This window comes from Capricornis sumatraensis, chromosome 10, assembly GCF_032405125.1.
Source record: "Capricornis sumatraensis isolate serow.1 chromosome 10, serow.2, whole genome shotgun sequence".
NCBI lineage: Eukaryota > Metazoa > Chordata > Mammalia > Artiodactyla > Bovidae > Capricornis > Capricornis sumatraensis.
Window position 1 is genome coordinate 5,696,933 of NC_091078.1, and position 12,733 is coordinate 5,709,665.

A 12,733-nucleotide genomic window follows, 5' to 3' on the forward strand; every position below is an offset into this window, starting at 1 on the left:
AAATATTTCTTTTTTCTCTCAAAATCTGATGAAAATGACAAAAGTATTCTGATGTAAGGAAAAAAGGTAAATGCTAAAATTTGAGAATGCCTTCAAAAGCAAAGAAAAACGGAGTATTTCTGGATGATACTAAGCCAATGCAATAATATTGATTACCACACCTAATATATCTGAGAAACTGTGAAATTTTTAAAACAGATAACATAACCTCTGAAAAATTAATTTTGACCAAATGAATCCTTCAGAAGTAAGTTCATGGAGAGCAAGAGCAAAGAAACTAGAACAGAGTGTGGGATTTTTTTTTTTTTTCCCCCACTGTGTAATTAATTAAAGGATTGCAAAATAGTTACTGCTGCCCCCTGCTTTCACACCTGCGGTTACATTTTCCAACTGGATAAAATCTGCAGGACTTCTTTTGTCACCATGGAAATTCAGCCAAGGGGTCTATAGAGGCATGACTTCAGGCTTTTGTCCTTCTTATGGGGGATAGGGCCACTTACAAATTGTCCACGTAGATTCTTTCTGCACCTTTAAGGTACAGCCCACTGTTTTTACCTTCCCATCCACTGTACAGAGTTGGTCTCAGCACTCATTGTTGTGGCAATAATTACTGTTACATGTGCCAAGGATACTTTCATGAACAGTTGTTGTTTTAGTCACTAAGTCATGTCCAACTCTTTTGCAGCCACGTGGACTATAGCCTGCCAGACTCCTCTGTCCATGAGATTTCCCAGGCAAGTATACTGGAGTGGGTTGCCATTTCCTTCTCCAGCAGATCTACCTGCCCCAGGGATCAAACCTGTGTGTCTTGCATCAGCAGGAGGGTTCTTTACCACTGAGCCACCAGGGAAGCTGTATTAATATATGGAAATTAGCAAGGAAGAAAATCATCACACATTGGAAGAAAAAAATAGTTTTAAAAACTGAACAATTTTTTTTAAATGGGGAAATCAAAATGAACAAACAGGAAAACCAACACTAGCAGAATCAGAGTTAGCACTGAATACAGAAAGATTTTAACTGTCTAGTTCTCATATTTTCATAGAATGAAGGGATGCTCTGAAACATGGAAAGTAATTATGTGCTTCTTTAAGTTAAAAACATGATTACTAAGATTAAAAATTACAGTAATAACATAAAGTTTGGATAGCAGAATTGTCATGGATAAAGACTACACTTGTAACTAGAAAATTAAGCTGAGAATTATACCAATGTACAGTTTAAAAAGTCAAAGCAATAAGAGTTAAAAGACATTAAGGAGAAGACGGAGGCTAGGTCTACTGTTACCAACATCCTTTAAAAATTCAGACTGACATCCAGCTTATCTCAGATGCTGGATTCTAGAAAGTAACAAATAAGAACAAAGGATTTTGAAGTAAGAAAAAAAAAGCAAACAAAAAAACCCTATCCCTATCAAAACTTTGATTCAATTATGAGCAAAAAATAGACATTTTAGACATCAATTGAAAAAAGCTATGTTTTACTTACACTTCCTTTTCCACAAAATGTATTCATTAACATATCCTTGAAAACTGAAAAATGAATCTAAGTATGTGGAGGATACCTAATGACACAAATAATAAATTTTAAATAGTTACAGGTAATAATGCTATGGAACCCAATCCAGCTGTTAAAAAAATGTTCCCTTTTCAAAGGACTTCCCTGCTGGCTCAGACGGTAAAGTGTCTGCCTACAATGCGGGAGACCCGGGTTCAGTCCCTGGGTCGGGAGGATCTCCTGCGGAAGGAAATGGAACTCCACTTCAGTATTCTTGCCTGGAAAATTGCATGGACAGAGGGGCCTAGTAGGCTACAGTTCATGAGGTCGCAAAGAGTCGGACACGACTGAGCGACTTCACTTTCACTTTCTTTCTTTCCCTTCCCCCAAAGGAAGCGTCCAATAGGAAGAGAAGAATTCAAATCCTATGTAAAATAGTGTGTAGTTTACTCCGAAAACTAAAGATAGAATTACCACATGATCCAGCAATCCCACTCTTGGGCATACACTCAGACAGAACTGTAATTCAGAAAGATACACACACCCCTGTGTTCATAGCAGCACTCTTCACAAAAGCCGGAAGATGGAAGCAACCTAAATGTCCGACGGATGAGCGGATAAAGAGATGTGGCGCAGATAACACGCAGCGCAATGGAGTATCACTCGGTCATAAACAGAATGAGATCGTGGCATTTGCAGCAACATGGGTGCAACCAGAGACTATAATATAAGAGAAGTCAGTCAGAAAGAGACAGACAAATGCCATGCAATATCACTTCTATGTGGAATCGAAAGTAAGGCACAAACGAACCTATCAACAAAACAGAAGCAGAGTCACAGTCACAGAGAACAGACTTGTCGGTGCCGAGAGGGAGGGAAGGACTAGGAGCATGGGGTCAGCAGGTGCAAACTATTGTATGTAAGATGGATAAACAATGTCCTATGGTATAGTACAGGGGAATATGTCCAATATCCTGTAAAGAACCATAATGGAAAAGAATATTTAAAAATAAGAATGTAAAAAAAAAAATGCCCATTTCAAAGCTATGAGACCAAAGAATAAAACTGACAGAGTAGAAAATTATAAAAAAAGAATTAAAATCCTGCTCGAATTTTTGTCTCTTCTATGGGATTCTGGAGAAGGCAATGGCACCCCACTGCAGTACTCTTGCCTGGAAAATCCCATGGACAGAGGAGCCTGGTAGGCTGTGGTCCATGGGGTCGCGAAGAGTCGGACATGACTGAGCGACTTCCCTTTCACTTTTCACTTTCATGCATTGAAGAATGAAATGGCAACCCACTCCAATGTTCTTGCCTGAAGAATCCCAGGGACGGGGGAGCCTGGTGGGCTGCCGTCTATGGGGTCGCACAGAGTCGGACATGACTGAAGTGACTTAGCAGCAGCAGCAGCATGGGATTCTAGGTTTGGGCTATGGTTAACAATCCAGTTTTAATAATGCATTTCCTTAAAAGTTAGTGTAATAACTAGTAAAGCAGATTTGTGAAGTAGAAAGTCCAATCCATGAGAACAACAGCAAAAGATCAATCTAACAAAACTCAGGGTAAAGGAAAAAAAATCCATTATAACTTAAGGAAACAAAGCTTAATAAAGAGAAAACATAAACTGTGTCTAGGAACACAGTTGTTGATTATATTTTATGAAAACACTCTCATTTAAAACCTGGAAACATCAGATAAAATTAAATAAAGATTATTTTGCTTGCCTAGCCGAATTTTCAAGAGTGTTAGAGAAGTCGTAACAGTCTGACATCTAGTAATCGGGATCATAAGCTACAGCTGAAGACCTGGCCATCCTAAGGACATTTTCCAGCTATAAATTTGACATTTAACAACCTCCAGATCTTTACAAGAAAGGATTTTAGGTGCATAAATGTGGGATTTAGATTGAATCCATCATATACAGCCCTCAGAAGGTTATACGGTCAGGTAAAGATACTTCTTTTCAAAGAAAGATAACACAAAACCATGCTTCAACCAAAAGCAGAAAGTCATAATTGCAGTCTTGTAACTGAATACATAGATAAGGGGATTAAATATATTTGAATCCTCCAGAAATTTCCAGTTCGGGATGTGAACTTCAAGAGATTTCAGGATCTTGACATCCTTTGCAGGAGAGAAAAGAAGCCAGCCTTCTTAACTTTGTCACAATAAATGTGTGTGTTAGTTGTTCAGTCATATCTGACTCTTTGTGAACCCAGGGACTGTAGCCCACCAGGCTCCTCTGTCCATGGGGATTCTCCAGGCAAGAATACTGGAGTGGGTTGCCTTTCCTGCTCCAGGGAATCTTCCCAACCCAGGGAACGAACTCAGGTATCCACATTGTAGGCAGACATTTTACTTCCTGAGACCCCAGGGATGGCCCCAAATAAACACCCAGTGAAAGAAAATGAGCTCATGCATAGAGAAGTCATAAGCTAAAGTAAGGTGAGACAATGATCAACAGAATTAGATCTACAAGGAGTTTAGAAAGAGGAAAAATTAGATACAGAACATGAAACTTTTACTTAAAATGTTTAAAGAAATAAAAGAGAGTCTAAAATATGCAAAAGATGCTATTTATGAAGAACACGGTCATTTGAATAATGAACCAAATCAAACTTCTGCAATAAAAAATTATACTCATTTAAATTAAAAGCTCAGTCATTTGGTTAAAAAACAGAATAGACATAACTAGAAAGAGAAATAGTGAGATAAAAGATTGGTTTTAAGAAATAACCCAGAGGCAACATAGAAATGAAGCAAATGAAAGACAGATACGAGACAGCAGTGGATAGACTGCTAAGAATCAATATACATGCAACTGGGGTCCAGAAAAACTGACAGAATGAAGGAGAGACAATAAATGTTTAATTAACTCCATAATTAATCAAATACCTTGCTCTTCAAATCCTAGAAGTAAAACACATCCTAATCAGAAAAAAAATAAAAAGAAAAACATACCTGAGTGCTGCTGCTGCTGCTAAGTTGCTTCAGTTGTGTCCGACCCTGTGCGACCCTATAGAGACAGCAACCCAGCAGGATCCCCCTTCCCTGGGACTCTCCAGGCAAGAACCCTGGAGTGGGTTGCCATTTCCTTCTCCAGTGCATAAAAGTGAAAGTGAAGTCACTCAGTTGTGTCTGATTCTTCGTGACCCCATGGACTGTAGCCGACCAGGCTTAATAACCTCTAAAATGTTTCATTGTTCAAACATTATACAAGTAAATTTCTTGTTCACGTAAAATCCAAAATGAGAACGTTGAATAATCAGTGTCATCTATCATTCCTACTCACATTCTCTTGGCTGGAAAATAGCCCATCACTCACAGCAAGCTGCGAGGAAGAATGGGGAATGCAGGGTAGCTTAGAACCCAGGAAAAGTAAGAAAAAGTATACTGATGAATGCACAGTGTTGTATCTGAAACATCATGCTCTTCTCATCATAAAATACTCATTTTATCCTTCCCCTGAGATAACCCACGTGCCTATCTGGTTCAAAGTTTGATATTTCCAGATGATTCCCATTCCTCTCCATCAGGTTTGTTTGATGGCCCAGTGATCTGGGAATAAAAATATTTTATCTGCCTTCTCTAACCCACAGTGGTGGAAAAGGCAAAGAATGTCTATAATGAACACTTTCATCAAAAAGGAGATGAATCCCTTGTTCACTTGTTTGCTGGACTAATGAAATATAACTGGGGAGGTATTGTGAAAATCAGTTCTTCATCTGAGAGGTAACTACTTGGAAAGCTTTTCATTCTTCTCGGGGGCCAGATCTGAAGTAGGTGAGGGCACTCCTGTTCTAGCAGATATTAAGAGTTACTCTAACACGATGTAGTAACTAAACTAGAGCATTCATACTATAGTAGTAGCAGTGCTAGGACTTCCCAGGTGGCTCAGCGGTAACGAATCTGCCTGCTAGTGCAGGAGACACAGGTTCAATCCCTGGGTCGGGAAGATCCCCCGGAGAAGGAAATGGCAACCCACCCCAGTATTCTTGCCTGGGAATTTCCATGGACTGAGGAGCCTGGAGGGCTATCGTTCATGAGGTTTCGAAAGAGTTGGATAGGATGTAGACATTAAACAACAACAGCAGTGTCAGAGGTTTGATAGTGGAAGTCGATGATGACACAAGTCCTTTAGATCACTTAACATGCTTCAGAGCCTCAAAAAGAAGAAGACTTCTGAGTTTTTTGTAACACAAAAGGTGTATACATGCATAGCCATAGATGAAGAGGTCATTGAAATAGAACAAGACAGTCAATGTATATATGCCAATTTAGTGTATGCAGAAGGTGGCTTTCAAGTTGGTGAGAAAGGAATAGATTATTCAATTATTCAACAGATAGTATTGGGACTATTTATTCATAATGGTATTTGGGAGCAAAATATAAATATCTCACATCACACTCAGAGACAAATTCTAGATAGATGAAATTACTTTAATGCTATAAAATGTACTATAACACATACAGAATATTTTCATATTCTTATATAAGTTAAAAATCTTTCTTAATTTTTTTTTAATCTGGAGGCTATAAATTTGATTATATGCACTTTGAATGAAGTTTTGTTTTTTAATTACAGAAGACGTGGTAAAACAAGTCATCAAGCAAGGAAGCTTGGAAAATATAATCCTCTGAAATACAGAGCAGGGAAATAAGAGGAATGGATTTTTGGTAACAAATAGACACACTGATACAAAGTGCATTTTAGACTGAAGAATAGAGTTCATTAAATGAGTGGGTCATTTCACAAAAGAGGCTATACTTACCGAACAAAAGGGAAAAGTTAAGCAAGCCCCTCAATGTGTATATTATGCTGTCAGTTATGGAAAAAGACAAGATTACAAACAATGACCTGAGGCTTAATGCTTAAGGTGACCCAAGTTTTAAATGTAGAATAGTTTGCTTGTAGAAAAGATAGCGGTTATGTTTATTTCAGGGTGAGGGACCCACCAGGTGCTATTCAAGAGCATGGGTGTAGTTACAAAGGGCCACTTAAATTTGAATGGCACTTTGATAAGCCTATAGTGCTTTCCTTTGTGTTATCTCACTTAATCCTTTCAAAACTAATAATATACACCTTCTCTGTCTAAGAGAAACACAAACTCAGAGAGATCTGGAAAACTTCCAGAAGACAAGACAGCACATGGAGAAGTCAGGGTTCAAATCCAGATCTTCCTCCGAAACAAAAGCAGATATTGCTACTCCTTTAACTGGGTCCTCTCCTTCCTTATTCAGTTAAGCCATTCTATCATTGTTGTTTAGTGGTTCAGTGACGTCCTACTCCCTGCAATCCCATGGACTGTAGCCCCCCAGGCTTCTCTGTCTATGGGATTTTCCAAGCAAGAATACTGGAATAGGTCGCCGTTTCCTTCTCCAGGGCATGTTCCCAACCCAGGGCTTGAACTCACATTTCCTGCATTGCAAATGTATTCTTTAGACATTATAGCACAAAGCATTCATGTCTACACTCTTTAATGTGCTCCTTTGCACCAAGAAGATAAAAGACAAATAAACCAACAGAAACATAAGTAAATGACAAAAATGGATAATTTAAAGATAAAATGCACCAATGTTCAAAAGTATTAAACTACATTCTTTCATACTGATAATTAGGAAGAAACAAATTGAAAATGTAGTTGCTACATCATTTCTTGCCAATCAATATGGTAAAGACCAGGATGCTTGATTATATTTTATGTTGAATATACATTTAAGTGTTATACAATGTGTCATTTTGATAGGCAGAATACAAGAGAGATATTTTTTATTGATTGATTAGAAACTAGCCCATATAGTGTTTTCTGCTAATTAAGACCAAGAAAAGTACTTGGACACTGTGCATTGGCCGGGAATCGAATCCAGGTCTCCTGCATGGGAGGCAAGAATTCTACCTCTGAACCACCAATGCTTTGTCACTATGCTGGTGGCTCAGAAGGTAAAGTGTCTGCCTACAGTGCAGGAGACTTGGGTTTGATCCCTGGATTGGGAAGATCCCCTGGAGAAGGAAATGGCAACCTACTCCAGTACTCTTGCCTGGAAAATTCCATGGAGGGAGGAACCTGGCAGGCTACAGTCCATGGGGTCGCAGAGACTTTCACTTTCTAAGACCAAGAAGTTGCCAGAGAAGAGAGTGAGGCTTTGTTGTCAATTCCCATTTCTATCAGAGAATGTCTGCTTATATGTTAAATCTCTGGGTAGGAGGTTGTTTTTTTTTTTGTTTGTTTGTTTTATTGATCTGTTAAGAAAAAGCGGAAGGAAAAGAAGGAACAGGAGGAAAAAGAAGAGGACAAAGAACGAGAAAAGAAAAGAAAACAATGAAGAAAAAAACAGGTGATAGAAGGTCCCTGTTGCATTGGAGAGAGTATTCAGTTCAGTTCAGTCGCTCAGTCGTGTCCGACTCTTTGTGACCCCATGAATCGCAGCACGCCAGGCTGCCCTGTCCATCACCATCTCCTGGAGTTCACTCAGACTCATGTCCATCGAGTCCGTGATGCCATCCAGCCATCTCATCCTCTGTCGTCCCCTTCTCCTCCTGCCCCCAATCCCTCCCAGCATCAGAGTTTTTTCCAGTGAGTCACCTCTTCGCATGAGGTGGCCAAAGTACTGAAGTTTCAGCTTTAGCACCATTCCTTCTAAAGAAATCCCAGGGTTGATCTCCTTCAGAATGGACTGGTTGGATCTCCTTGCAGTCCAAGGGACTCTCAAGAGTCTTCTCCAACACCACAGTTCAAAAGCATCAATTCTTCGGCTCTCAGCCTTCTTCACAGTCCAACTCTCACATCCATACATGACCACAGGAAAAACCATAGCCTTGACTAGAGGGACCTTGGTTGGCAAATTAATGTCTCTGCTTTCATTGTGAAAAGCAGTTTCAGTTTTTATATTCCTTGCACTTCTTGTTACCTATGTGATCATGTCTAATTTGCATAGCATGAATGAGCCCCAATCTATTCATTTATGCCAATACTTTGGAATTTCTACAGAAGCTTAAAAATTAAACCCTTTAGATGATAGAAAGGTAACTCAACTGGTTGAAGGAAACTGGTGTAATCCCAATAGGGTGTAGTAGGTTCTGTAAACTCCTAGAGAGTGAAAGCACACTAAAGAAATTCAAATCCAAGGTTGTTAAAAATACTGTGCAAGCTCTTGCCACAGGCTGACTGGACTGTGTTTGAGCATCTGATTTGCAATTATGTTACATGGTAGGGGTGTGTCTGTGTGTGTTTCTGTGTGTGTGTGTGTGTGTGCTCAGTCACATCTGGCACTTTGCAGCCCCTTGTACTGTAGCCCACCAGACTCCTCTGTTCATGGAATTTCCCAGGCAACAATAGTGGAGTGGGTTGCCGTTTCCTACTCCAGGGCATCTTCCCCACCCAGGGATCAAACCAGCGTCTCTTACATCTCTTGCACTGGCAGGTAGATTCTTTACCACTGCACCACCTGGGAAGCCCACATGGCAGGTTTAGTCCAACGTTAAAGAGTACTGGGGGCTTCTGAAGTGGCACTAGTGGTAAGAACCCACCGGCCAATGCAGGAGACAAGAGATGCAGGTTCGGTCACTGGGTGGGGAAGATCCCCTGGAGGAGGAAACGGCAACCCACTCCAGTATTCTTGCCTGGAGAATCCCATGGACGGAGGAGCCTGGCGGGCTACAGTCCAAAGGTAGCAAAGAGTCCAACGTGACTGAAGTGACCCAGCACTCATGTGAAGAGTAGTAATGTTTTATGGCCACAATTATTAATTAATCAACCCAAAATATTGAACAAATCACTGAAATGGTCTTATTTTATGAAAATATTCAAATAAAACTTATAAATTATCTTTCATTGTGAATGGTGAGCCAGTCCTCAACAAAGATGAGTCTCTTTAAAAGATTTATTGCCTTAACTGAATATTAATTAGCTTTATTTCATATGTCTGCAAATATTCTAAAGCTTCATTAAGTGAAAGTGAAAGTCACTCAGTCATGTCCGACTCTTCGCCACGCCATGGACTACACAGTCAGTGGAATTCTCCAGGCCAGACTACTGGAGTGGGTAGCCTTTCCCTTCTCCAGGGGATCTTCCCAACCCAGGGATCCAACCCAGGTCTCCCACACTGCAAGCAGAGTCTTTACTAGTTGAGCCACAAGGGAAGCCCAAGAATACTGGAGTGGGTAGCCTATCCCTTCTCTAGCGGATCTTCCCAACTCAGAAATCAAACTAGGGTCTCCTGCATTGCAGGTGGGTTCTTTACTAACTGAGCTATCAAGGAAGTTTCATTAAAGTTTCTCTTAATTAGGCTCTCAATAAACATATTGATTAATATTACAAAAGAAAATCTGGGCATGGCTTCTGTGTGGGGGAAAGCTGCTGTTTCTATCTGGTTTGGGTTCGTTCGTTCCACCTTTTCCACAAAGAGTACCTTGACTTGCTTTCAAGGACTTCTTCCTCAAATCCTTAGGTGACATTATTGCAGCGACACTAGGCTTTTCCCATTGTCCATGATGCCCTGACTCAAAACCTTTGCATTCTTCTTTTGCTAGCCCTGGGAAGAAGAAACCAAGGGCTCACAATGAGAAGCAAGTCCAATTTCAAACATCAGCTGTTACTTTTCTCGGTCTCTCCATTCTCTGTGTCTGCTCGATCTTTCATTGTCTCATTAAGGACCTGTTTCTCTTGAGCACATGGTAAGAAACTTACCATCACTTCCTGCCCTTTGTATCTGAGAATTCAGATAGCCAGTGAAAGATTCTTATTCAAAGTCACCCTGAAACTGCTTCCCCAGTACCTGTCCTCTCTCCAATACAAAAATGATGATTAGTCTCACTTGGGTCAGAGTCCTACTGCTGGACCAGCTCACTTGGGCAAGAGCCACCCCCTCACCTTGCAACTATGTTGATTGGGTTTGGAGAATAAGGGAGTATTATCAGAGGGGAAAAAAAACAGGTGCCAGAAATGCAAACAGGTAGATGTCTGCCAGAAAGCCTAGAGATAGAGTACCATGAATGGTAAAGGGAGGAAATGGCAGGATCATTTCAAAGAAAGATGAAAAGTGTTAAGAGTGACCTAGCTGCAGAGCACGCAATACCATTTGGGTTGACAGGAGTCCCTGGATTTAGGAATGAGGCTATCACAAGTAACCTTGGTGAGAATGCGGCCGGTCAGACAAGGTGTGAGGGAGACCGAGGTGACAATATTCAAGGGGGTGGGAAGGTTATTAACCCAAGTGAGAAGTAATATATCCTTGACAAGAATGCTTTAGAGATCTGACAAGAATGCTATCGAGTTAATTTTGCTTCCTGTTAAAGAATGACCATGGTCATAGGCTAATCATCTCTTGACTTTATAATCCCTGGTTTTCTACTGTGTGAGAGTGGGAAGAGAATAGGTCCCGAGCAGATACTGGAGAAAGGAATACACCCTAAACTTTTTGGTGGTTCAGGACCTCCAGCGTGCATGATAAGTCACTTTGGTCATGTCTTGACTCTTTGCGACTCTACGGACTGTAACCTGCTAGGCTCCTCTGTCCATGGGATTCTCCAGGCAAGAATACTGGAGTGTGTTGCCTTGCCCTCCTCCAGGGGATCTTCCCAACCCAGGGACTGAACCCACATCTCTCATGTCTCCTGCATTGGAAGGCAGGTTCTTTACCACTAGTACCACCTGGGAAGCCCTCAGGACCTCCTACATGCTCTTAATAAGTCACGTCTCTTTGCCACTCAAGGAACATGTGCAGTGACCACCAGGAAGACTCACCACAAAATATCTCACACTGTCTCTACCAACAGAGTAATTTATATCAGCAATTCCATGTCTGTTCAGTTTCCTAAGTTATATTCTTTCATGAATATATAATTCTTTATATTCTTTTCTCTCCTTCTGTGTCCACGTTCCCCCATCAGTGAGCACAAAAAGTCCTCTCTCCTCTAATACTTTCCTTTGTGAAAATTTTTTGGAGTTACCCAGAGAGAGTTAATACTTTTTCATTCAAACTCTGCATCTTCGAAAGCTCTTCATGTAACAGAGACATTTTATTATGATGGTTCATGCAGTCTCCTGACTTCTGTCCCAGGTGTTATACTGGCCTGGTTAGGAAATGGTGCAGCTCTTACAGAATCTCAGGTATGGTCTGGAACATGAGGCACAGACCAGCACTCTAGGGAAGCTTGGCAATTCTCTTCCTAAACTGGTCTGCCTTGCAGGATTGCTTATATACCTACAGGAAAATTCCTGTGACATGGATATACCATGGCTCCAAGGATCTGTCTGAAACTATCTCACATACTATCTGCTGAGCTTTTTCTCAAAACCTGGCATATCCTTGGCAACCTGTAGCTTCTCTTTACTGGATGAGACCAGTCAGGATTCAGTTCCACCCATTATCTGCAGAAAAGGTGACCCAGATCCTTTTCTGATCCATTATCTGCAGAAAATTGACCCAGAGTTATGAGACCAGATGGGATTTACCCAGCATCTGGACTTAACACAGAGGTATGTTATACACGGAAAAAAACTACTTGGTGGGTAATTGAGCCTCGGCTAAGAAGACTGTAGGCCACATTTGAACTGCAACCCTTCAGAAAAGAAGGTGAGAAAGGTCTTTCTAGAAATGGAAAATGGAGGAAAGGAAAGGGAAAGACATGTTTGCAATAGTTGATGCTCACACATGTATAACTGTCTCCCTGGAGAATAAGTTAGCATTTATCTCGAGATAAGTGAAAACATTATTCACTAGGAATAAGTGAGACTGGCAAGTGGGACAAAAGAAGGCTTTAGTGCTTCTGTTTAAGGGATCTTCAGTGACACCTTGGATCTCTTAGGGAGAGAAGCCATGAAACCTTGTGGTTAAAGGCACAGGCACCTCCAGAGTCCAAGTTCACCTCTGACGAGCTGTGTGATCTTGGACACATTACTTAAATTATTAGCATTCAGATTTATCCTTTAAAATAGAAATTTAAAGGTCCTGGTTGGCCAAGTTGTTAGAAGGATTATAAAGCATAAAAAACACAACATATGAAATGCTTAACACAGTACTAGATTGGTGTTCAATGAACAATGATCAACTGGAGGGTTTTCAAACTGCAGGGTTTCCAGAAATGTCTGTATTTAATTTTAGGTAAATGTCTTATTTGTTTGATAGCTTTTGTTTTCTCCTGCCATCAGTTGTGGTCCTAGTGGAAAGCTGGCAGAAGCTGAAGGAGATAGTGCAATGGCCTGCCCAGTAAGATGCTATATTTGACTGGAAGACG

At 40.6% G+C, this 12,733-nt stretch overlaps 1 non-coding gene across 1 annotated transcript; it reads right to left on the bottom strand.

Moving 5' to 3' along the window:
• Positions 1-7,340: 7,340 nt before the first annotated feature.
• TRNAG-CCC (transfer RNA glycine (anticodon CCC)) lies at positions 7,341-7,411 on the bottom strand. The gene has a single exon. It is a non-coding gene; the product is annotated as a tRNA-Gly (tRNA).
• Between the last annotated feature and the right edge of the window lie 5,322 nt (positions 7,412-12,733).